Raw genomic sequence first — 26,737 nt, forward strand, 5'->3', positions numbered from 1 at the left:
TGGTATCGATTTTCAATAGGACAACCTTGTTAATTGATTTTGCCAGTAAATTATTTTGTTTGGTATATAAGTAACTTGTTGGAAATTCATAAGATAGAGTGTCCTGTGATATAGACAAGCATATATTATTTGTATCTAATGTTGTAATGTATTTTATCGCGTTTTCTAAGTAAAATTGTTAAAGGTTGACATTTTTAAACCATAAAACAATAAAAAATAAAAAAAATTAAAGTTTTAAATAAAAGTATTCATCCACTCTCACGGAATATCAGTTCTATTTCTGAGGACCCACATTACAACTTTGACAGGAGTTGGTGAGAGGTTTGCTAGTAGTCAGAAGACTGACACTTTCTTTTTATATTGGAATAGTATATGGCATTGTCAGCAAGGGCATCTGCTAATCCTTTAATACGGAAAGAATCTGCAACATAATGGGTGTTGCTCGCTTTTTTTAATTATATCTAATACAATTCGAATGTAACCCTCCCACTCGCTCCAAAATGCGATATAATTTACTTGTCATTTCCTGTCATTGTGCATGTATTTCCCAACACGTAAAATAACATTAATAACGTGCTGATGTAGAAAAGATGTCAACATGCCACTACTATTTGTGTCCTGAGAGTAGGCACTGCTTCTGGCGGTTGAACGCAGGTGCCCCCGGGGGCAGGCCGCACTTCAGGCAGCGAGGGCCGGGCGTTGGAGCTAGGGGCGGGGCTCACAGAGTCAGACGCCGCCGCTGCCTCGGTGCTCTTGAGAGGCTGTGTTGGTGCTGCTGCCGCCTCCTCCTGCACCACTGGAAATATATGGGATCCCAAATATTGCATAACGCCGGCTCTGATCCGTCCCTGCCTGTCGGGGTCGGGCTCTGGAGACATTGCCTGCGTTGCTCGCACGCGCCAAGCCGCGGTTCGGAGTTCTAAGGTACGCAAGGCCGGGGATTGGGCCTGCGCCGCCTTGACTCTGTCGCCGCTAACGCTGTGGACATGCCTGGGAACCGGCAGAGGAGGAGGAGGTGAGGAGGCGGCCGTTGGATGGGCTCCCCTGGGTCGTCTTGTGGTTGGGAGCACGTCGTTTGTTTATAGGCACCGGCAGCAGGCCCAGTCTCTGCCCCGATACTGCCGGGCACTGGTCACTGTATGTATTCAGGCACACGCAGGGCTGCATTTAGACAAAACATTCTGGAGGTGGTGGGCGGGGTGAGTTGAACCTTCACATTTTGGCAGAGGGGCTAACGTCAGACACTGTGAGGGCGGGGCAAACCTGTTGTGCGGGCGTCTAACTTCACACATGCTAAAGATACTATTCTGCAGCGGTTAACTATCTCCCCGTTTGAAACCACACGCTCGATTCCTGTGAGAAATAGCTGTGTCCTAGGCTACCACCACCCTTCCAATCACTCCCTGGACATGCAAGTGCTAACACTCCATCACGATTTCAATCACCTAAAAGTGTATGCATAGAAATGCAGTTTCTAACAATTAAATGCGTAACACTGTCCAGCCCCAGGCACTGTTTAATGTATCTGCCCTGTCCTACTCGGGCTCTGTCGGTCAGCCAGGTTAAGTGAAGGTAACCCAACATTTTATGGGGTGGCGGAGGGGGCTAAAGCCAAATCTGTTTGTTTGGTAGTTGCACCACTGGTCACACGCTGCCCTACCACCCAAAACACTCTGTACCCATCCATCTACTGTATGGTCTAGGTAACTGTGCCTAGCTCTAACTCTCTGCTCAGTCACACATTCCCTAAGCACCAGCAACCCACTGACCAGGCTGCAAACTCGCACTACCAACAGCCCAGCCACTTCATCTATGATTCTCCACAATTCCTGACCTACTACTCCCAGCAACTCTTGTGCTTCTAACTGCAGAGCCTGCCAATGTTCGAGGTATAATGCGCTAACCTAAAATGTACTGAAAAACATGGAGACAATAAAATGTTTTACAGTAGACCTACTGTAATTGTGCATTACGTAACAACCTACATTTTTTGTAATGGAAGTGTATGAGTGTTAGCACATATTGGTTTTTGCCAAGCAGAATATAGTTGGCTTAATAAACGTATCATCATAATTACTTCTGGTTTGCAATTATTTGAAAAAGAAAGAACTTTCCCACACAGGCCTTTGCCACTTTTAAGAGTGGATAAAATGATTACTGATGCACTCTATCTCCATTAGCCCATTTGAACTTGCAGTGAACAGAGAAAAAAGGGTGGGGAGAGCCCTGTGGGCAAGAGATGCAGGGTGAGCTTTGTTTTCAATGGACATGGTAATTTAAATCGGCAGCTGTGCGACACTGCTTATTGTATGCCTTGTATTACAAACAATGTTTGTCTGTGCCCACAATTTTTGCCAACATTATCTAGTAAAGCACATTTTCATGAATCATTTACACGTTGTGTGTCTTTCTCATACACCCACCCCCTTTCTTCCCTTAACTGCCTTCTCACCTTGTACCTCTGTTAACTCGTGGTCACCTGAATACCAGAACTGCTGCAAGTCTCCTGTTTCAGAGCCCCAGACATGCAGACTTTTCACATGGTCGAGGTTCTGATATGTTAGCACCCTGATACCTGTAATCAGGTGCACATTGGGGAAATGGCATCTGAGTGCCTCCTCTCACTGCAGTGACCCAGCCAGCATGCCATACCAACTGGAAGAGCTGTATTCCCCGAGACATGGCCAATTGGGCACATAGGGTATCTGCAGGGAGAAAGTGAGTTGCTCCTACATGATTCGCTCTCCCTGTTTTGGTCGATGACTCCTCCATAATGGGTGGCAGGGCATGATGGATAAGCTTCTTTAAATGCATAAGTTAACATTTACATTTAAATTTGGGTGAAGGATTGGGAGGGCTCTGTCGGAAAGGCTGGGAGGAGCTCGGAAGGGTATTCGACTTTTCACTTTCTGACTCGCATTCACGTTCCAAAAACCCTTTTGAATATTGGTACTTTGTTGTAAAATAAGAAATGTGCTACTGTAGCCACAAGTAAAATAATGTATACATGTTTCCATTATTAATACCTGGATATGACTGCCTGTGTTGGAAAAGATAATAATATCCTGATTGAAAGGGGGTAACGTGCTATACCAGAAACATATTCCTAGACTTTACTGACAAGAATGAGGGAACCTTCATAATTTGGATCCTTTAATCTCTTAGATACTTCTGTCAAAACCCATGCTTTGCTCCTGGATAATGCCCAGATTAACTCTGTGATCTGATCCTTATCCTGGGTAGACTGCTCAGATCTCCGCTCCAGTTAATACTGACACTCATATAGGGCTTTCCTCTTGATGATAATACAGATTAATGCGGTGAGGTCTTCACTTGGTAATATCAGAGGGCTCAAACATATTATGAGCTGTGCTCATTGTAATACATGCACTTTCACACATTTGCTCAGGTTGCTGATCATAATAATACCCAGCTTCATACACTTTTCTGCTGCTAGTAATACTCTAATCTAGAGTTATGCCTCTGATAATTGCCCTCAACAAAATATCCAAACTCCCTCCCAGGAACACCTCTCCGTTTAACAAAAAGCCAAAGTTTGAGACTTAGCGTTTTTCCATATAGACAGACCGACTTTCAGCTTGGTTACTAAAAATGTCCATAAACCCCAAGAGGGCTATTTCTTATTATAATTTCAGAGTTGTGCTAATGATGGTAGCTTTACTCCTTCAGTGGTGTGCTCTTGATAATATCCATAATTTGGAGGAAAAAAATGCATTTATCACAAGGAGGCTGAAACGGCCATCATTATTGACTTTATATGGTTTGTTTCCATTGTCCTCGTTTTGTGTGTGTTTGTTTTTTAGCTGGAGTGTGGGTTATTGACCGGTTTGAGATAGGTTGGCCTGTAGTACCTAGACAGGCTTACCAGAGTTTGCTTGCTATCTAGGCTGTACTTTATGCTAGGCAGAGGGCCTGGCTCAGCCATGAATTTTTGTAATGTTGTTACACTATCCTGCCATCCAAAGGTGGTGTTTGTGCTGTTTTGAAATCTAAAAGCTCTATATGTATTACAAACTTTGATGACACCCATGCTGATGTTTCCCACATCAGAAACTGCGTGACTATATTTCGCAAAGAGCATACTTAGACTGGATTGTCATTTTGGTCCAGGTTGACCAGTTTGATAAAGACTGTTGAAACCCTAAAAGTTCATGAAAAGCTTTGACTAATGAAAACCTCAGAAGAAATGTTTGAGAAAGACACTGGTCTATTTGAGTTGAAAATCCAACATATTTTGAAGTCTAAGGCCTCAAAAGAGGAATTCATATTGAGGAAAAATGCACTTGTATGTAAATAATGGCCTAAACATATGCCACTGAAAATGGATTGTTAGTGAATCTAAACAGAATTGAGGAAGTATACTGATGTTGAAGAACTAGCCCTTAAACTCATCACACAGGCCTGCCGTGGAACACCATTTGGAAGTATATGCTTGCTGTCAGAATGAAGAAAATAAATTTGGCACACTGAAGTGGCATTATACCTGCACGATAGCTTAATGCAGTCTTGGCCTGTGTTTTTTTTTTTAATTATTTTTTAAAACTTTTTTTTTTTAACGTTGCTTACCCTGCCAGGAGTTATGTACTAACTGAAATTGCTTCAAGAAAATAGTAATAAAGTATGAGCCTTAGTTGAATTGGAATGTGGTAATACCTCTTAAAGGCACCAGGAGTGACATTTGAAGACCAAGCTTGTCTGTCTCCTTATAAGAAGTACATTGTACTCATTGGAAGGAATAACATCCTCCCTAGTGAAGTCCTAAAATCGTCCTATCGCTGTATTGGAGCCTATGCACTCCAAACCTATATATGTTGTACAATGGGTGGGGGTAGCAGGGCTTTGGGATTGCTTGGAGATAGTGTGTACTGCTCATCTGTGTTCACCCCACAGTGCTGCTAATAAAGATTTACTGAACTGACCTCACCTAAGATATGAGTCAATAGTTTGATTTCTCCTACAGCATGCATGGGCTTTGAACAGGTCAGGCCCTAGGCAAGGCTGTTTTTAGTCCGGGCAGGGCTGTGTGGCTGGATTGTAGGCGTTGATGGGCTCTATTCCCTAATATCAGGGAGGCTTTGTTTGTCTGTGAGCAAGACCGGGCTCCATGCGCAGGTGGGCTCCACTCTGAGCTGGGCTCCATGCAGGGCTGCAATCCGGGCAAAGAGCTGGCCTCCGGGTAAAGATGGGATTGAGACTTTGTGCTGGGGTGGTTTAGGTTACAAGTGTGGTATAGGCTGCACTGGGTCTGTGCTTTACCCTGGGCCCTTGGCTCAGCTGCTTTCTGGGTAGAGTTTGGGGTGCAGGCCAGTCTGGACTCCACATACAGCTAGTCAATATGCTAAGGTCTAGCTTCGGGCTGAAATGATAGGATGAGTTCTAGACAATAGTTCAGGTAGGGATGGCCCTGGACAGGACTGGTGTGTGGGGAAGGCTGAACTGCAGACAAGACGGCCCAATGGGGAGGACATGCCTCTGCGCAGGTAAGCGCAGCAATATTCTTCTAAAAATCTCAATACATCCCAGAACGGACATATATGCCTGCTGCTCTAGGATGTAAAAATTACCTTCTGGAAAGTTGATCAATTACATCATGCCAAGTAGGGCACTTCATTTTAAAAACAGCCATTCCTTAACCTTGTTTAAACTGCTCAGGCCAACCTTTCTTTCTTCTGCATGGACAAATGAATTACTAGCTTTGATGAACACTGTGCCTTGCGCATGAGCAGATCAGTTTGCAGTTTTGTACTCTGCCCAGCTGTAACAAAGGATACTCTTATCTATTCCACAGTTACATCCAGACACAAACTGCACATGAAATCTCCCAAATTCCTGATAGACCAGTACACCTCTGCCCGACCCTTGCTTTTACATCAATGTATCGATTTAGCTGGCTATAGCACATAGTGGACATAGGCAGTCTGCAAAATAGCGGGGTTGTCCTGTCGGTGCAAATAATAATCCACCTGCTGATGCACTGGATGGCACTGAAGTGTAGATGTGGTGCAGTGTTGGTAGTACCGACATTTGTAATGTCTTTGGCTGCTGCCCACAAACCAGCTTCCCCTTTGGCACTTGGACAGGGAGTGCCCCTCTCTTTTCAGTGGGCCATTGTCAAGTGGATGGAGGAAGCAAGGGCCAAAGACAGTGACTACTCCTAATGCTTTGGGCTGCAGGCATGTCACATCCCTTCACCTTTTGATCTAACCTTCTTTGAGGAGCAAGAATCCAATAAATTATTTCTTTTTATATAGTGCTTGCTGGAACCGTTTTTGCTTCTTTTGTGGCACTGTAAATAAGTGCTACTATGCCAACATAACTATACTCGCTTTATCAACTATAAAGAAAGAAAAGTAGTTTTACGGTGCTGAAACTTGAACCTAAAATCTGTCACTTTTATACTGAATCTCGTCAGTAAGTTCTTACCTTACAACTCTTATTTTTGTGTTTTAAAAAATAAATAAATTAAAAAAAAAAGGGTGAAGAGAAGTCTTGCTGTTTCCGTATCTGGCATAGTATTAACTGACTCCCTTTCTCAGGAGAGGCTGGACTTCCGCCCAGCAGACTGTACCACCATAGTAGTCCAATGAATATAAGTGATGCCATTTTAATGGGGAGGGCCTTTACAGAGGAAATTGAGTCTACAAATCCAGTCTGCTGCCCTAAGTAGGTCTCTGACATGGCCCTGCCTTAACTAATATTAGTCCTTCGTTCAATGTCTTTACATTGATGCTTTTTGCATTGTTTTGCACTAGTATTGTTGCATTAGCATCGTTTTATTTAACTGCGGTGTGACCCCCTTTACTAACGCCCCCTTTTCAGTTTACTGTACCCCTTTTACATGTTTTACTTCCCTGAAAAACGAGCGAAAATGTGCCATTACATGTTTTTTTTAAATGGGGGCAAGCCCCTTTATTGCCCCGTTTGCTTTCTATACATTTAACCTTAAAAAAAATCTTTTGCCTTTCCCCTGAAGAGAAAGTAAAACCATGTTAATGCACTGCAAATGCATGACGTTACAAATGCATCAGTTTTAAGACATGTCACTTATCCCTTCACACTATTGTCAGTCCTTTACCAGTTGGAATCCAGGTGGTGGGCACATGACCACTCCCATTCCCCACTCTCTTCCAAAGACTGATTTTGGAACATGCAGCCTGCCAGTCCCTTCCTCTTAGGGCATCCAAATGCCATAAACCTTCATATACCTTACAATCTCCCTTCTTACCATATTTATTTTCCTCAGTTGGCATGGGGCTGCCATACACACTAACTCCAGCAACCTTTCTTCTGACGGTGACTGTTGCTTGCCTCTCTCCTTACCTCTTTCACCACAGCTACTGTTGCTTATCCAATTCTAGCCACAGTTGTTTTATTATAATACCAGTTGTCACTGGGCCATGCTCTCAACAGTTCAAACTTCCACTACACTTTACTTTCTTTGGGTAGACGTTATTCCTCAGACCACATTGCTTGTCTCCTAGATCTTTACTCTAAAAACGATTGATTTCCCCCCCCACTTCTAGTGTAGTTGCAGCCAGTAATCTAAGATTTGCAAGTTGGAGTATTTTACTTCCTATTTTTAAAAGTTCGGAGTAATATGATATATATTTTTTTTTAAAAATTTTAACAATGATCCCATGTGTAAAAATAAAATAATAAACTCACAAAGGCAGGTATAATCGAAAGAACTAGTGTTGGTTATCTTAAAAGCAGTGCTTTTAGCTTCTTCTTGAACAATTCTGTAGATTTCATTGCTCTCAAATCCGGGGGTATGGTGTTCCTGGCTTTCAGTGCTGCTGCAAAGCAGGCTCCCCTTTCTACCTGTGTAAGCTTGCATTTAAGCACGTTGAGCAAATTGAGATTGTTAGACCTAAGATCTCGTGTGATTGGTTTGGTCTCTAAAGCTTCAGCCAGGTATTTTTAGGGAGTAAAAATGGAAGTTCACTTCCCAATGAGGGTATTTAATAGGCGAAAAAATATATTTGAACTGGAAAACGGAAATAGTTTTGTTAATATTATTTCTTTGCCCCTGGTTATTCATGCACATTAAAAGATACATGTTTACTTCTTCTGATCAGGTCGCGATAATAGCAGTTTCTTACTATGGTCCTTCTTAAAATACAGGTCCAAACAAATCCATGGAGCTGTGTGGGTGAAAGCAGGGGCACATGGTTCTACGTGTCTTTCCCATTTTTAGTTCATTCAAGAGCACTCATAAAATAGAAGTGATCATAAGTGAGACAAACAAACAGCGAATCTCACAAAACTTGTCATTTTGTTTTTCTCTCTTTCAGACAAAGATTAAACATATAGCACTCATAATGACTTGCACTGTATTTATTTATTTATTTATTTAAGAAGGAGCGCAAACCCCAGACTGCATCCTTTTTGCTTCCCGTTTTTAGTTGGTGGTATTTGTACTCCTTGTTTTTATGGGAGCATTTGCCTATTTTTAGGGGGTACAAGTAGCCAGTACACCCTTTAACTGTAGGGCTGCTCCTGCCCTTCCCACCTGTTTTTAATTTGTATAATTTTTGGCATGCTTCATGCTGCATCATCAGATGTTCTCTGTCCAATTTGTTGAGTGATGTGGCAAACAGAAAATACTGTGTCCCCAATTCCTACAAGCATTGGCAAAGCCAACCGTTTTGGCTTTTGTGTAGGCATCAAACAGCTATGCCATAACAGTATGACCTGACCATAAAATGGCAACAGCTTGAAACTGCTATGAGTACCTGGGCATATGGTGTCAGTGTGTGGCAGATGCCTGTCTAATACCTATACACAAGCCAAAACTCTTGTTATATCCACTGTTTGTTTTTAACAGCACTTCAGTGCAAGGTGCATATGCAAGGACACACATACTGAGTATGAATCAGGTGGCTGGAGGCCCACTTGGTTAAGGCATTTTATTACTCTAATATCACATTTACAACTGTAACTAAGCCACAAGCTCTCAGAAGACTGCTTTGAAATAACATTGGCAGGCCCTTGCAGGACGTTTGAAGTTACTGCTTCATACAGCTTCCTGAAAGATGTCCCAGAAAGATACGTTTTGGGTGGCTAGGGGTAGGTAGTGGGTAGGAATGACCATCAGGGTTAGCATAGTCATGGACCGTCAATGGGTGAAATCCATTCATTGCCACCCCTTGCCAGGGTCCATCGGGTAGTAGGACCGTTTGGAGTGGGCATGGGGGCATGTTTGGTCTGGTCACTTGGCACAGCGTGCAGTGTTTTTGTGTCTTCCACTATTGTGTCCATGTATGGGAACCATACCTGGTTCCGCAGGATCTTTTTTGTGTTGGTGATCCCCCTGTGGCCTTCATGTGCTATGATGACAAGGGCTTTCCTGAGGCTCTTGGGGGGGGGGGGGGAGGGGAGGGGTCACCAGCCGGTTGCCTCTCAGCAGTGTCCCCTGGTCTGTTGTTGCCAGTTCCCCTTGTATTCTTGCCATCCTCTGCAGGTCTCTCTTGTCCACCTCCCCGTTCTCATCCTCTGCAGGTCTCTCTTGTCCACCTCCCCGTTCTCAAAGCGTTCTGTGGTGAGGTGTCGCCACCTGTTGGCGTTTGTGAGCTGGATGGCCGCCTGGATGGTGGGGTCAGCCTTGCATTTTTCGGCAAACATGTCCTATGTGTTGGCTGGGGGGAGGACGTTGAGAGACAGGTACGCAATGTACGCTTCAGCCTCCGTTTGCATGTCGTTCTCCGGTGCGTTTTCTTGGTGTCTTGACAGATAGTCTGCTGGATTGGCCTCTCCGCCAGGTTTGTGAACGATGGTGTAGCTGTTTTCTTGTAGGCAAATACCCCTCTTTTCTATACGGGCTGACATCTTGATCCTGGGGTTCCCAAATCGGGAGAGGAGTGCCTGGTTGTCTGTTAAAAAGTCCTCCGAGTGACGAAGTGGTGAAACTTCTCGCATGCCCAGACCTCAACAATGCTTTCGTGTTCGGCCTGGGAATAGACCTGCTCGATGGTGGTGAGAGCTCTGCTGGCGTATGCTACTATCTGACTGGCAGATTTTCCGGCGGGGTCCATCTGGGCTAGGATGGCGCTTAGTCCGACCAGACTGGCTTCAAACGTGATTTAAATGTCCCAATTGGGGTTGAAGTAAGCCAGCTGCCTGTCGTTTGCCAATTTGCGCTTGATTGCGTCGAAGGCTGCTTGGCAGTCTTTGTCCCATATGACGAGGGTGTCTTTTTTTAAGGAGCAGCCGGAGTGGGCTGGTTAAGGTTGCATAGTGTGGCAGGTATCGAGCACAGTAGCCTGCCATTCCAAGGAATGATCGCAGTTCCGTCATGTCAGTTGGAGCCTCTAGATTCACAATGGCGTTGATCTTGTCGGGGTCTGCTCTTATTCCTTGATCAGAAAATATGTGTCCAAAGAAGGACAGGCTGCGCTTGTTGACAGAGCATTTTCAGCCATTGTTGTGCAGGAGGGTGCAAACGTGAATTAGCGCATCGTCATGTTGAGCTTGGGAAGTGCCAAAAATGTGAGTCCGCATATTGTTTCTTGGAATATCTTGGCAGCTGAGAATATATCCAAAGTTAAGCTGCTTGTAACGGTACAGACCTTCATGAGTGGTGAAGGTGGTGATGGGTTTGGAGGCCGGGTCGATGACCAGTTGATGATGGCCCTGGTTCAAGTCCAACTTCGAGAATCGGATGGCCTGATTGAGTCTGACGAGCATGTCCTCAATGTTGGGCCCAGGGTGTCTCTCTTTCTTTCTTTTGAATCATGGTGTTTGGAATCCACATGTCTATGCACAGGCATAGGCGCCCGTGGGACTTGGGTACTACCACCAACGGGGATACCCATGGGCTCCATAAACTCTTTCGATTTTGTCCAGCAACAGTTGTAGCTCCTGTGTCACCTTGGCTTGCAGGTGAAACCCTATCCTTTGGGGGGTTTGAGGCACAGGGCATACCGTGGGATCGATGTGGAGTTGGATAACCGTGTCCTTTAGCATGCCAACATCGTTGAATATGTTGGGGAGCATGTTCTTCAGTTCACCAATGTCCAGTTCCTTCTGAGTTAGGGTTTGTAGGGCCTGTGTTTGTGGGGGAAGGCCCTGTATTGTCTCAGACTGGTCATACTGAATGTCGATGAGCTGTAGAGCGGTGGCTGTCTTGTAACTAAGGAGACATCTCTCGGTTACTGGGTTGTCTATGACGTGGATCGTAACGGGGATGCACTAGATCATACCAGAATTGTCCTTTGGCTTGTAAGGGGGCGGATCGCTCCCCACTGGAAGATGCAGGCTTGGGACGGTTGTAGGTGGTGACTGCAGGGTGCAAGACTACGCCTGCTCAACGTAGGACCCACTGGCAGACCATCGCGGACCGCATTAGTTCCCTTGAATTTGTGACGCGCACAGCTGATAATTGCTTTAAGCAGTCGAATGACCTGAAACACAGAGCAAAGAACAAGCTGGCTTCCAATCATGCCTCTACTTTGGTGACTGGCGGTGGGTCTCCACCAGAGGACGACCAACTCACTGAACATGAGTCTGTCGCTGGAGGCTTCATCATAGAGGATCAGATCCGAGGTGTGGGAGACCTACCAGATCTTGAAGCATTGTCCGGTGAGTGTCCATGCATGTGTGTGCAATCCATGTGTATGTTGCTTGGGTGATGTGTTCTGATTGAGTGCCAGGTGAGGCTGTGTAGTCATGACTGGTATGGGTCAACCATTCCCGGCCTTGGGTTTGGGTAGGACAGTATCCCTTCTGACCACAGTTGCCAATTTGCACATGATTACTGCAGTAGCCCTTCAACTGTCTTGCAACAACATTGTTCAAAATGTTTTCCTGTTCATTCAGCCTGATTGTTTTAATCCTTGCCATTTTTACCACACTTTTACCACACACTTTTTTGCCGTACTGCCACAAATGTAAAATACTTCAGTCATAGATTACACCCCACAATGGCCCACATGCATTACCTTGTTATGGGAATGATTTCACCATTCAGGCTGATTGAGTAATGTGCACCTACACATGGCCTGCACACAATCATTTTTGGGCCCTGTTTGAATGTTCAACATGACTGTTGTCTTCTGTCATGTTGAAGTGACCAACCATTGATGTATCCATGTGCCTGCCATCACTACATCAGTGAACACTGGATTTGTTGCAGCGTGTGGCACATGCGTGTTTTATCACACTTTTTTGCATGTTTTATCTCATCATGTCCATCTCACATGGATGGGTGACAGTAATTATTTCCTACCATATGGCTGTACTTGTCAAAAGTACCATGGCTATGCTACGTGCCATCTGTGTGCTGGCATGTGTCATGTATGTGTATTGGACATGCCACTCACAGGCTAATGTGTGATGCCAGTGCTATCCAGCATGCAGCACATGTGTTGCTTTCCATCTTGGAGTCCTCAGTGTCTGCTTTTTGCCTCCCCTTCCAACTCATTGACAGTGCATGCATGCCAGGGTTATTGTCATGTGGGACATGTGTCATTTATGTACTGGATCTCTGCCTCGTCAGGCCTATGTGTGTGTGCTATGGTGCTCGTGCCTGTTTCCATTTTTTATCTTTCATGTTTTTGCAGGTGATGAGGCACTTGATGCTGTTGAGGAGGAGGAGATGGTGCAGACCCAGGAGGTATCAAAGCCACAACCGGGCACCAGTGGAGTCTCTGGGTACACCTCCGGAGACTTCTATGAATCGGGTGCTGAATCAGACATTGAGACATATGTGCCATCGCAGGTGAGTGTTTCTAGCAGGGATGATGTTCTATCCAACCCACCTGTACCGGGGGTAGACCCCTCTATGGGGATTTCAGTGTTGGAAAGTCTGCCTGTGGCCGTTACGGATGCAGGGTCACACTCCACAGTATTTGCTCCTGTTCATGGGCCAGCAGATCAAAGGAGGAATGCAGTCCTGCAGCCTCAGGCAGTGCCAGCACAGCAAGGTGCACATCGCCTTGTCCCAAACAGGTGTGGTGCCCACCAACGCAGTGGCCGTGCGCCACCAGGCAATACTGTGTGTGAGAACTCCATGTACAGTATAGCAGCACAACAGGGGGCATCGTGTGAAATGATGGCTCAGGCAATGGATAGGGTGGCCACTTCCATTCTCCCCCCTGAAAGGTAGATGGAGCTCCAGCAGCAGGCAACAGACTCCATTTTCCACTCACACAGGGAGGACATGTTGGCGTCCGACAGGGACTGACGGGCTGGACTGGAGACTCTGCGCAGACATATCTGTGGAGTCACAGGCCCACAGGGAAGCCCTCATGTTAGAACACAGGTCCCTCAGAGATACTCTGGGTGAACCTGAGGTGTCCTGGAGTACAAGGGCTGAACAGCAGCTGACACATACACTGTCAGCTGAGCTCCAGGCAACCTGTCAGGAGATCCGGGCATCACGCGAGGCCATGCAGGCAGAAATGCGTGCTACCTGCGAGGTGCTGCATGGTGATCTCCGTACCATTATCCTCCAGAACCAAACCTTCCAGACCCGTATGCTTGCTGCCATGGAGGACCATACCAGGGCTTTGCGTGGTCTGCCTCCCATATCACGGCCACCTCCTGATGTAGCAGCAGAGGGTGATGACAGCGACAACAGTTCTCCCACTGTAGCGTAGCCGTGCAAGCCATGAGCCCATGGAGGTTTATTTTTTTTTCTCAACATCCACGCATGTGGGTGTTGGGGTGCACCCTGTACCTTGTCCCTCCTGGGTGGCCTGCCCCCCACCCCCCGGTCCACACAAGGCCATTTATTATTATTATTATTTTTTTAACAGTATGTTGCTTTGTGTGGCTCCCATAGGCATCCACTGTGTATTCCAGCTGGGCACATGCAGGCTTGTCCTGTCTTTAGGTTAGATGCTTGGGTTCCTGACACACACAACCCTTGTGCTTCCCCTTTCCATGGGCTTGCAAAGGGTGTGACCAAGTGACATTGGGCTCCCATGAGTTGTGTGGCTAGTCTGTAGTCAAAGCTGTGTGTACATCCCTAGTGGGGATTGTTGTTCGATTCTCCACTGCATGGTGGATTGATATTTACTTGTGCATCCATGTCTTTATCCTTATATACATGTAGCTTCTTCATGTCTTAACAAGCCCATCTCCTTTGCAGATGCAGTTCATGTTGTATGCAGTACACTGACACATTTTCCTGACAGCGACACTCTGCAGTTGGAAGGGGTCGATGTGCTGCCTTAGTCAGGTTGTGACACTTGCACTACTTTAATTTTTTACTGTCATATGTTGCCAGTGTTTCATCCTGTACTGATGTTCTGTGTTGCTGGTAAGTATTTGTTCATGTGTGCTGTTTCTTATTGATTACTAAGAGCATATTGTCTGTGGCCTGTTTCCATTAGGGACAGTGCACTTTGTGACACTTGTGTCATGTGTTGTAGATTCATTTGGTTGCTTTCACATTGCATGCCATGCCATGGTGTGTTGGGTAGCTGAGCTGGGGAGGGGTTGGGTGACATGGCACTATTTTGATGTGGTATTTTGCAAGGGGTAGTCTTTCATGCTGCATGAATGTGTGTCTTTTTGTGACATAGCATTGGGTGTCTTTAAGTAGCTAGGGATGCACACAATTTAACACTTTCAGGTGAACAATCTCAGGCTGGTATGGTTGTGACAGTTGACTGTCCCTTTTGTTATCATCATTGATTGTCAGCTGGTATGTGCCAGGGCTGTGTGCACTCCTCAGGGGTGGGATTTTAGGTGAAGTAATTTGCCACAAGCTGGGTACGGGCTGCCTCACCACGTGCCCTTTCACCTCCCATGCATTTAATTTATTTATATAGCAGCGGCCGTGCATGTGGTTGGGGATGTGGAGCACCACCATGACCACCGGCACGCCCCGCCGGGTTGCAATGTTGTGCAGGACACATGCTGCCACTATGATCCTGCACACTACTGGGGCGCATATATCAGCTTCCCACCAGAGCAGTCAAGGGAGCGAAAGCGTGACTTGAGCACTTCGAATGTGCGCTCCACTATGCCCCGGGTTGCAATATGGGCTGTGTTGTATCTTACCTCGGGTGGTGTGGTGTGGTGGGGTTCCGAATTGGCGTCATCATGTAGGTGCTCAGAGGGTAGGCACTGTCCTCTGGGGAGGTGAAAATGGCTATCATTAGTGGGGTTTTCACATTACTCAGTGTCTGACATGCATGCATGTGCAGAGGCATTTATACTCACCAATCAGCCATGTGTCGCCATGCCGGCCAGCTTCCAGGTCCCGGTTTAGGGGTGACATTCTGAATATGAAACTATCATGGCTTGACCCTTGATTGTTGGTATATACTGAAGTGATGATTCCCTTGGCATCACATACTACCTGCACGTTGAATGCCAGTGCTTGCGGTTTCGATATATGTGCTCAGTGGTCCTGGGAGGACGTAGAGCCACATGGGTGCAATCAATGGCACCTAGCACTTTGGGGAAGTGTGCCACCCCGTAAAAGTCCTGGACCACGGCCTGCCTTTCTGCAGGTGTTCTGGGCATGTATATGTGCCTGTGGACTGAGGGGCGTGCAGTCATGATGGCCAACACCTGGTGTAGGCAGCGTGACTGCGTGGCCACCCCCCACTATGGCACTTGCCCACTGAAATTAACCAGTAGCCAAGAAGTGCAGTACATTGAGCACCTTTTCCAAGGGGCTCAGTGCTTGGGAGCACAGGGTGGGTGATGTGAAGTCATCCTCTCACTCCCTGACCAGGTCTAGGATTATGTGTGGTGGAAACCTGTACCTCCCATACACCTGGTCATCGGGCATCCCTAAAGGGCTGGTCCCGGGTAAAAAAATGCGGGGCCTGCCTATCCTCCTCCTCCTGCGGTGTCCTACGACCACTGCTGCGAGGAACGGTATATTCATCGTAGCGTCTGAGCTTGTTTGTTGTTTGCGCGCACTTTTATGCTGCGCGGGGCTGCTTACGCCTGCTTCTTGCTGGTGTACGTGTTTCCGTATTAGTGCGTCTTTTTCATTTGGCACACGCCTTTCCCCTGTTCGATTCCATGAATACGTGTTGTTAGCGCGCGTGTGGGCGTTGCGAGCATTTACCTCCTGTACTTCCCCCCAGTAACGCCCACATTTTCGCATGTTGTTCCCCATTCCGCGTGTTACGCCCTGTGTTCTGCCCACTTTTCTTGTGTGTGCTGCGCTATGGGCGCTTTCCCTGTGCGCGTAGCGCACGCCATTTAGTGATGTGTGCGCCACCCACGAATTTAGCGCACATCCCAGGATTTACACGTGCACTGCATTCCATGAATCGATGTGTGTGTGTGTGTGTGTGTGTGTGTGTGTGTGTGTGTGTGTGTGTGGCTTTGGCATGCGTGCACTGCGATTTTCACGCTTGCGCTGCGATTTTCACACTTGCGCTCTCCTTTTCGGCGCATATTTATGCATCATGAATCGGCCCCTTAATCTTGTCCAGCTGGAATGCTTTAAGTAATCGGTCGTCCGGAGAGCCAGGTTTCTGTAATGAACAGTGGATCAATTTGGTCCACTTGTGAGAAGTTTAAATATCCAAGTAGTGTCTGGTGATTAATCTTACGTTGACCAAGAGGCATCTCATCCCAACCATATTATGAAGGTTGTCAGTGGTAGGCTTGTTTATGTTTTCAGTTGCTTCCCAGGATTTACAGGGCTGACTTTCAGAGTCGAAAAGCCTGCGTAAGTACTTACTGGGTCAAGGCCCTCATTCCTAAGTTCCTATGAGTTGGTTGTTTGTGTCGTCAATTGTCTTGTGACAAAGGGTATCTTAAGCAGGATTTGTAGCAGATCTGGTTTTCAATGTGGGTTGTAGTTTAATCGGTTCAGTTTTGAAGGGGATGTAGTGTTGCTGTTTTGACTTTTTTTTTTTTTCTCTGTTGGTATCTTGTGTCAGTTGACCAGTGGTTTCCTCTTGGCCAGTGTGTTCAGGTTGGTGCTTCAGGTAGTATCCGGATATGAAGGTCATTCAGTGTCTTCTGAGGTTTGCAATTCAAAGTCCTCTGTGGTCTCTTGTTGACTGGTCAGAAGGCAGCGTTTTCCATCATTTTCCCTTTTCTTCTTGTCTAATTCTGTTGTCTTTGTGGTTTCTTTGTATGTTGTTCCGTCAGTTACTTGTAGGTGAAAAGCTTTTTGGTTTGGTTGGAGAGGGGTGGAGAAGATGAAATACTTTGTAGATAAGTGTTGTTGAGTTTTGTGTTGGTACTGTTTGGTTTGTGTACTATTCAATGTTGGTAACAAAGGTTATGTTCTTAGGACTTTGGGTGAATCGAAGGGGATATGCAGTGGAGAGAATTTCTGATATAATGCATTGATGTGACTATGCTATGGACTCTTCTAGACAGTGCTAAATAGGCCTGGGTTATGCAATGGGTTCTGCGGTTATCGTAGAAGACAACTTTTGTAACCATGAAGTGGTTTGAAATTAAGATAGGAGCTAAATCCAGCTCGTGAGTACTGGGTGATGCCCGGCAGGCATGAGCTACTGCTGGGGAACCAGGAGCAAGTATCCAGTGTGCCGCATATCGAACTACCGCATAATATGTGCGCTTTTTAAACTTGTTGCCCATTATATATGATATATGTTGACATGTGTTCTAAGTGTTTTCTAATTCTTTATCAACATTCTCTAATACTGAAAGTTAATGTCACATATGCGTGTTTGTGAGGCACCAGTTGGCTTCCGGAGCCAACACTAACTCCTGGGAGCTGATAAATTTAAGCTGACCAGTCTGTCCGGCTAGAATCAGGAGTTAAATAGCTACTAGCAATTTTCAACCCTGATGTAACGGGATCATTACATTATGAAAGCCTTATCTTTTTTGATTTTTAATGTTAAAATAATGCAGGTAATTTTGTCACTGAAAGGAAGGTCTGCTAATCGCGCCTCCCTCCCCCTTCAAATTGTTCATTAACAAAATTATAGTATGCTCATGTGCCTTGCTATAACCAGCCTCCTAACCACTTCAGTGCCAGCTCTGCTATGGAACAGAGCAGGTTCGAAGGTCACGTGCATCCCTGAGGGCTGCTGGGATACAAAGCCCCTGCAAGTAGAGGCTGCACTTAAACTGTCTGCACTTCTGATCTAAATTAAATTGGTTGTCGAGATGGTCCGGTGGCATGAAAATTTAAGCCAAGTCTGGTGTGGCATAGTGACGCCTAGAATCACACAATTATAAAGCCAAAGCAATTTGATATCTCATCAGTGTCCACTCTGTGAGCCGGGGCCTAACTATGTTAGGACTGATGTGCTTTGGTGTCTAGGCTACCTGTCGCCACAGCTGCAATATGAAACGATAGCCAGGATACTTCCCCCTTCTACACCAGGAATGGTCACACCTTCCCCCATGGCATGACACTTCCCATAGCAGGTGTCCTATGAACGGTGGTTCAGAGGCAGCCCTGACCTAACAAAGCCAGTCTCACAGCAGCTGATGACTGGAATCCTTTTGATGCTAGAAGGCATGGGAAGGGGGCAGGATTAGAGTCGCCATAGAGTGAAGGTAGTCTTTGGAGAAAGGTCCCTCCATCTTGCTTTCTGTTAGGGTTCTATTCATTTTCATATCCCTTCCATTGTCTGCAAACAAAGTACTGGGTGTGATGTCATATGGCAAAGGGCACTTGTTAAAACAGCAGGGATTGGACCCGTTGCTGCAGGTTTTACATTTTTTTAAAACATCTTTTGGGACCAGTCCCCTGGGACAATTTGCCTTTGAAAGTCTTTGATTCCTTCCTAGACTCTAAGAAGAATACAAATAATCTGGACCTATGTTGGGGAAGTCCTCTGACAGGGAGGTAAAGACTGAAGTCATCCAAGACATAGGAGAACTTAGTCCCCTAACATCCCCTCACCACAGTGCAGGTGACTGACTGCTTTTGAGCCAAGTCCTCACTGTGGCTGCACTGCAACTAGGACCTTGTCACTGGAGTTGAAGGAACCCCTGTATATGCCAGATAAGCTGCCTGGCATGGGAGTGCAGCAGAAGGACTCTCCTTGTCCTGCATACCCTTGATCGGGACTCCCAGCAACTGCAGAACCAACTAAGTAACCCCAGATTCTTCCGGTGTCTCTGAACTTGAACATCTCAACCCCGGTTTTGGCACCTACGACACCGGCCAAGCAGCTGCATGACAAACGCCAAAGTCCTCCTTGTCCCCGACATCCAACCTCATCTCGGAGTTTCCTCGATGCCAAAGCCTGCCATTTCCCTATCTGAGACCTGCTTTGCCTTCTAGCATTCTCAACTTGATACCACAGCCTCGTCACCGGCTTCTTCGAGTTCCCAACAGATGCTGCTGTAGTGCTGCAACACAATGTTGATCCAACAGGACCCGCTTTCCACCGAAGGGCAAGACACTGCTTCCCTGTCCCAGAGGTCACCAAGTCTTCTAGAGCTGCAACACTGCCTGCCATTCCCAGCATCTTCGATCTGCAAGCTGATGCCACTGCCATACAGGGCCACATTGTTGGGGCCCGTCACTCCACAACTTGGCCTGGCACCGAGCGCCCAGACTCCAGGTCCGACACCATAAAGTCTGGCTTGATGCTGTTGATCCCTGCAAGACAAGAATAAGGTTCTGTGAAGAGGCCCTGTCCCGCTGGTCTACTTTTGGGACCATAGTGACCTTTAAGCCCCCCTCTCAACCTTTTTTCATTTAAGACACATGTTTGAACAGTGATTGTATGCTAATTAAGTGCCTGAACAACCCTGTTAATCTACTCCCGAGTTTCTACATCAGTCTGCATTTTCTGTTTCTTTCCAGGGGTTTGCGGTGGCTTTTTGTTAGCGGTTTAAATTTTGTTTTAATTTTAAATTTCTGTTTTTATAGAAACTTGATTGGATATTGATTGTTCCCTCCACTCTGAAACGCGCTCTTGTGCGCCGCCTCCTGAAAAAGCCATCCGCTGACCCCTCATATCCGGTGAAATACTGCCCCATCTCTATTACTGCCTTCCTTGGAGAAACTCCTGGAGAAGCTGATCTTCCCCCAAATGACCCAGCATTCTGAGCTTTTTGGTTGCCTCTGTGACCATCAATATGGATTCCGAGCATCCAGAGGCACAGAAACTGTTCTTCTGAACACCCGTGAAGAATTGCTTGCATCTCTCGACTCTAACTCTCCTGCTGTTCTCATTCTACTTGGTCTCTCCTCTGCATTTGACCGGGTCAACCACTCCATCCTCATAAAATGACTCCATGATACACTTGGTATCTCGGAGCGGGCACTGGACTGGCTGACCTCTTTCCTCAAAGACCGCCCCTGCCAGGTTATCCTGATCTCTTCCTCCTCCCCACCTCTATCTCTACCTGTGATGTCCCCTAGGGCTCCAACCTTTCACCCTGGCACTTTAACGTCTATTTTGCCCTGTTTGCTCACCTTATTGCCACCTTCTCCCCCCCACTTCCAGTGTTATGCAGACCCAACGTTTCTTCAAACATCCCTCTGATCCTCTGCTTACCTCCTACTATTCCCGACTGCCTATCTGCGATCCAGTCTTGGTGTACCTCCAATGACCTCTGCCTCAATGCCAGCAAGACTGAAATCCTTCCCATTGGGACTCCTGCTACCTCTTTCCCCCCTTCACTTTGGCCACCTGCTACGGGCACTTCCCCTTCCCCTTCTCCTTCATCTGAAGCCAGAAACTTTTGAGTCATTTTTGATCCCTCTCTCTTTCCTCCCTCACATGCTGGACCTTGCCAAGAAAGCCCATTTTCAACTTCACCTCCTTAGAGGTATCCTTCCTTTCCTAATTTTTCCCTAGAAGCTCAATGTCTCTAGAGCTCTGCTACTCTCCAGGCTGGACTACTGCAATAGCCTCTTCCTTAATCTCCTTCATCCCATCGCCCACACCAGTTTATCCAGAATAGAACTGCGAGACTTTTCCTTGCCCTCAAGCCCAGGCACCGTATCTCTCCACCTCTAGAATTGCTCCACTGGCTCCCGGTTGCTGCAAGGATTAAATTCAAATTCCTCTGCCTCATCCATAAGGCTTTCTGGGGCTAGGGACCACGCTATCTGCAACTTGCTCTCACTAACTACTCTCCCTCCAGATCTCTATGTTCCTCCGACTCCAACTCTTTGTGCGTCAAGCGTTTCTCTAAGCAGCGAGCTGGTGGCCGTTCTCTTTTCTCGGCTGGTTCCCTCCTCTGGAACAGCCTCCCCCTTCCTCTGTCTTGAGCCGTATCTCCTCAAATTCCGGTAGCTCCTGAAGACTTTCCTCTTCACCCCCGCATCCCCTCTGTCCCTCCCGTGCTAAACCCCACAGTTGCTGAGATTGGTGGCTAGGGACTTTGTGTCTTCCGGGTCCTGGCCTCCCACCCAATCGCCTTCAGCCCCCACCCACCCTCTCCCAACACTTGCCTTTTGGCACCGACTGGCCTGTGCTCTCTCACAGGTTTGCACTTACTGTATTGGCAGTTGACCACTCCTTACCAAGTGATCTCTGTCAGGCACTTAACTGTCTGCCTGCAACAGGGTGATTTCCCTGGCACGTCACCCCCTGTGGATTCTCATAGCACTTACCCCTTTCTACTCCCCCCACCCCCTCTCTCTCTGCACCTGCACGTTCTGAATGCTCACAAGGGCTAGTAGGACTGCCTTTTTCCTCTCCAACAGTTTTATATTTGCCTGTTATTCCCATGTTCCCTTCCCGCTGTGTCCCTTTTATAAGCACCTTAAATAAATAAAATATTCCTTTATTTTAGAGTCTTTGTAAATTTGTTTGAATTGCTACTGTTTATCAACTCACACCACTCCTGAAGATCTAGCCTATCATCAGCCTGCGCTACCACACAAGTTCAAGGCGGTATACCTTTTTGGCTGTGCTTGATTCACCTTTGATTGGTATCACTGATGGTTTAGTAGCAGTGCAGGGCTGAGTATGCAGTTTAGCAACTACTCATTGTACTCCTCCAGTGCAGTAGTCATTTTGTCACAAACGGGCCGATCGATGTGGCTGAAACCAGAGCACAAAATGCATGTAACGATGACATGGGTTCAGTAGGCAGTACAAAGCAGCATATGCAATGAAGAACAAAATCCATCACTGTGTGGTTGCTGAAACTATGCCCGAGGTTCATCAAGTAAAGCAAAGAGCCAAGTGCGATATGGAGAACAGTATTATAGCAGTGAATAGCATGAGAAGTGGATAAAAGGAGTCGAATCTTATCCAAGTTCAATTGATGCAAATGTGCTGTGGGCTCAAGACAGGCAGAGCAAAATTTGATGTAGTTGAACTAGGGGCTCCTGGGAAGCACAAGTAAGCGGGTGCAATAAGGAACAATTACTATTGCAATGCAATTGATGTATCTATGCTATTTGTTCTGCAGGTAGCATGGAGAAGCAGATGAAGCAGGGAGCAGTTTCAATCGGAACAGATAGCATGAGTAGAAAATGCAACGGAGCCAGTTTTTATCACGGGCAAATTGATACAGCTATGCTATGGACTCAAAAGGGCAGCACAAAGGTGTGCCTATTGTGCGGGTTCATGAGGTAGGGCAGTAATGCAGATACAATGTGACCAACTCTCTATCATAGTCCAATTGATGTAGCTATGTTATGCATTCAGCAGGTAAAATGAGAAAGTAGATGCAGTGGCTGGTAAAACAAAGAAGCAGATGCAATGAAAACAAATTCTATCAATGTGTAATTGAAGAAACCATGCTGTGTGGCCAGCCATTAACCCAATAGTAGATTCAAAGGAAGACAATAAATAACTATATAACGGTGCGACTGATGCAACTAAGCTATGAATCGGGCAAACAAAAAGAGGCAGATATGTAGACATTATATATAGCTAGGTAATACAGTAAGAGTACCTATGCAGGTGGATTCAAGAGTCAGACTAGATGTGAGGTTAGTATTATGAGGCAGTCTAGATAGGAAGGAAATAAGATAAGTTTATATAGGTGTGCAAGTAAACTCTAGGGGCTGTGCATGGTGATAGTGATTTTACTGTTAGCCTGAATATCTGTATTCACTTCCCGTCTAGTATTTAGTAGGAGGGAAGTAGTCTACCTACATTTGAGGGTTATATCCAAATGCTACCTAGAGACTATGCAGTATGCACAATGAGTCAATCGAGCTACGGTAGTAAAAATCACAATGTGGCTTTTCTGGATATAGAGGGAATGTAATGAATTTATATATAAATAACAGTGGGGCTATATAGAGATGCAGATACACACAGATACATTCAGCTTAGCAGGTAAAGACGAGTATCTGGGTGCAGTAGGGACAGGGCTTGGGCACCAGGTGAACAGGCAATCGTGATGCACCCTTAGCCTCTGCCAGCTGCCCAGGCAGCGGCTGACCTCAGACTCTGTTAATCCTACCTTCTGGGTCACGTGACCTAGCTCAGTTGGCCAAAGGGGTGGGAGGGAGGGCACGAGGGAAAGGAAGAAGAGCCTAGTGGGGAAGAGAAGGCTGGGGATAGGAAGTTACAGTGTCGGCTGCACTGGTTTGACTATTTACGGAATAATCGGAGGCAAAATGTGAAACCTATAGGGCAGATGCAGCTCCACCCTTGGATGCTCATGTAAAAGTGGGCAAACAATGGCGAGAATGGGCCTAAACGCGGCCCAGGCTTCCTGGTCACATGACCTAGCTCGGTAGGACAATCATTCGGATTAAAGGGCACCAGAGGGGAGGAGAAGGCTAGGGAGAGGAAGTTGGAGCGCATGCTGTGCAGGTTTGATTCCAGACAATTTTGAAAACGATTGCAAGAAAAATTCGAAAAATAGAGGCTGTGGAGGCAGCTTTTTTTAAAATTTTTTTTTTTTTTTATACCCTTGGATGCGCTTGTAAAAGTGGTTGACTTCTGCGTAACTGTACTAAACAATGCCCAGGTTTTCAAGGCACGTGACCTACCTCAGTGCAGATTTGTATACACAAATCATGAGACAATGCAAAAGAGTAGTAGACGAGGAGACAATAGTTCAGATTCTCTGTGTACCGGACAGTTAATGTGGTACTTATTCTTGAGTAATTATGTTCACAATCCATCTCTCTCAATATTCTCTTCTCCCATCTCATGAGTCTTTGATCGAGTACTCTGTGTGATTCTTCTTGGGACATTTCCACGCACCCATGATCTGTTTAGTGACTTTTTTTATTTGTAAACCTTTTATTTATAAGACCGTCATGGAACAACCGGCTCACAAGATCTCAGATCAAAAGATGTCAACAGGGACACTACATAGTGTTGTTGGGTGGTCTGACCCACGTTTGGACTATTATGCTACAACATTTGGTGCTGTGGGCTTAGGAAATCCAAGATGGCCGAAAAAGCCCACATGTGCGCCAGAATCTATGAAAACCGCACAGTTGTGCACACTAAAATGGTTGCCTAACTTGCCACCCACCAATGCAAGCAGGATGGGCCGGGGTGCCATGAGTGAAATGTGTGCCAAAGGAAAAACCGCACTTTAAAATCACCTTTTGTTTCTCTGAATGCCAGCTCAAAATGCCTATTTGCAACACATCCAAAAATCTCACTGAACACCAGCGGACATCTGGCAGAATAAAGTTTTGTGGGCATACAAAATCTGGAAAGAGGATGAGCCTAAAACAATGTTCATCACAAAACTGGCTGGGCTATGCATGTCAGCAGCCTAACTGAAACTGGATTAAAACCACCAAAATCGAAATGTTTAAATTAAATGAGTGACCTACTTTTGAGTGTCACGTAGGTTGCAATTGTTTAAATGTCATAGTTTTGAACTTAGAATCAGCATTCTAGCTGCATATGTAAAAATTGTCTTGACTTAAACTGGGGAACAAAAAGTGACATTTTATCTGAAACCTGGCTTAAGGAACTGAATTCTGCCCACCAGCTACCCCCGACAGGAGTTGAGACTTGCACAACAGCTGTGTTCCCAGGCCGACCTGCATTTTGCTGCTCCCACCAAAAGGGATATGACATTTCTCTGATTGAATTACCTGGCCTCTGCAGGAAATTGAACAAAGCCCTGTCCTGACTCAGGCAAATGTTTTATTATGGGGGCCATAAATGGCTTCCTCTTGAACAATGGGCCTTCCAGGGCCCAGGCAGATGGTTTATTGCAGGTGTCGTAAAACAGCTTCCTCTTGGCAGAAGCTGGGAGGGGCAGGTTCTCTGAGCTTGGCAGAAACTGGAAAGACTGGTTTCTGTACCATGTGACCTGAAAAGACACACCCCTGTAGCCAGAATATGGTTTTAGAAAAAGATGAATAACTCATAGTACGGACTTGTCATAATTATTTAAATGATGCCATAATTCTTGTGATTTTTCGGTGCACATTTGAAGACGTGTTAGGACCCGGTGGTATGTTCAGGGGGGTTTTAGCAGTTAAGAGGGTATTACTTAAAATGTATGCATGTTAAAAATCTGACACTTAATGTCCATACTCCTTGCGCACATGTGTGTAAATTTGGGGTAATGTCCGATATTGCGAAACCAGTTAAAAAGTGCAAATGTCGCCATTTCTGAATGCAAGCTTCCAGGAAGAGCAGATTTGGACAGGGTACACCTCCTGTGATATGTGAGGGGTGCATATGATTTTAAAACAATATGTACCTCTGCAGATATGTATTTGGTTCAAATCTAGATTTGTGTGCAAGTTGACAGGAGGAGTGGACTTTCTGCAGGCTGTAAAATGACATCACTCTGACACAACTTAGCTCCCCCAATCAGGGGAGAAATGAAAGCTTGGCCAATGACAAGTGGAGAGGGGTAGAGCTTAGTGATGCTGCTCACACACCCACTTTCAAAACACATAAAAGCAGACAGACAGGACAGATAGGGACCTTCAAATCCATTTGCTGCGGGACGCTCTGCCGGGAAAATCCATACTTTACCTCCATCAACCTTCGGAGAGACAACATAGAGACTTCAATCTATCCACATCCAGAGATCCAGACTTCAAATCTATCAATAACCAGAGGCAGAGAGAGCTGACCCAGATCACTGTGAAGTGCAGAGACCAGACCAGAGTCCAGTCTAAAACCTGACCAGATTCGTGGCGAGGCCCATCTAATTCAAGAATATAGTGTGAGTACCTAGCAAGACTGTGCAGAACCAATCTCTTAGTTAAAATAATATAATTCAATCTATTTTAATCTAAGTAGAACTGCCTCCTAACTGTCACCTGTCATTTTCTAGTTGCTAGCTGTCACTTGTCTTTTTGAACTTTAAAATTTCAAATCTGAAAAACGACCTTTACCATATCGCTCATATCTCCGTGACCGTTTGTCTTAGAGACTTGCAGTAACTTTCATCTGGAAGCTGAGATCCTAGGCTGTCCTAGGACCCCAAAACGATAGTGCTAGTCCTTGTAGTTCCTCTGTAATCGCGAAAAACGCACGCACGAATTTTACCGCGATTTGAAAATTCCTCCACGTGTGAAAACAGCAGCTTCTTGCTAGAACTGTTAGAAAGTCGTTTGCAACCTGCCAATCATTCCTAGAATATTGCTAAAGTAAGCCTGAACTAATTTAAACCAACTAATCCTCAACCTGAACCTCTTGGGGGAATTAAAAGCATTTTAGCATATTTTTCACTTCATTGCCAGCACATGTAAAAGCATTTTGGGCCTGTGTTTAAAACTCCGATCTGTAGTCTAAGCTTGCTGGGGTGAACTGAATTACATTTGATTGCATTTCTGAGAACTGTGTGCTTTCCTTCCATTTCCTTGCATTGCATAAAGGGGGGAGGGGATTGCCAGAGAAAAGTGATTACATTGTTTTGTTGAAATCATATTGAGTATTTTCTG

The 26,737-nt window shown here is 45.9% G+C and overlaps 1 protein-coding gene across 6 annotated transcripts in view; it reads left to right on the forward strand.

Annotated features, from left to right (window-relative positions):
- The first annotated feature begins 696 nt into the window (after nt 1-696).
- FAM135A (family with sequence similarity 135 member A) overlaps nt 697-26,737 on the forward strand; it is a 1,883,908-nt gene continuing 1,857,867 nt past the window's right edge. For 3 of the 6 annotated variants that reach the window (XM_069606210.1, XM_069606209.1, XM_069606213.1), the window contains exon 1: nt 697-1,015. The gene's annotated coding sequence lies outside the window, so the exon portion shown is untranslated. The remainder of the gene's footprint in view (nt 1,016-26,737) is intronic. The other 3 variants (XM_069606208.1, XM_069606212.1, XM_069606211.1) reach the window with 2 other exon arrangements.

The sequence above is a fragment of the Ambystoma mexicanum genome, chromosome 4p, assembly GCF_040938575.1.
Source record: "Ambystoma mexicanum isolate Mex_15411 chromosome 4p, UKY_AmexF1_1, whole genome shotgun sequence".
Classification (NCBI taxonomy): Eukaryota; Metazoa; Chordata; class Amphibia; order Caudata; family Ambystomatidae; genus Ambystoma; species Ambystoma mexicanum.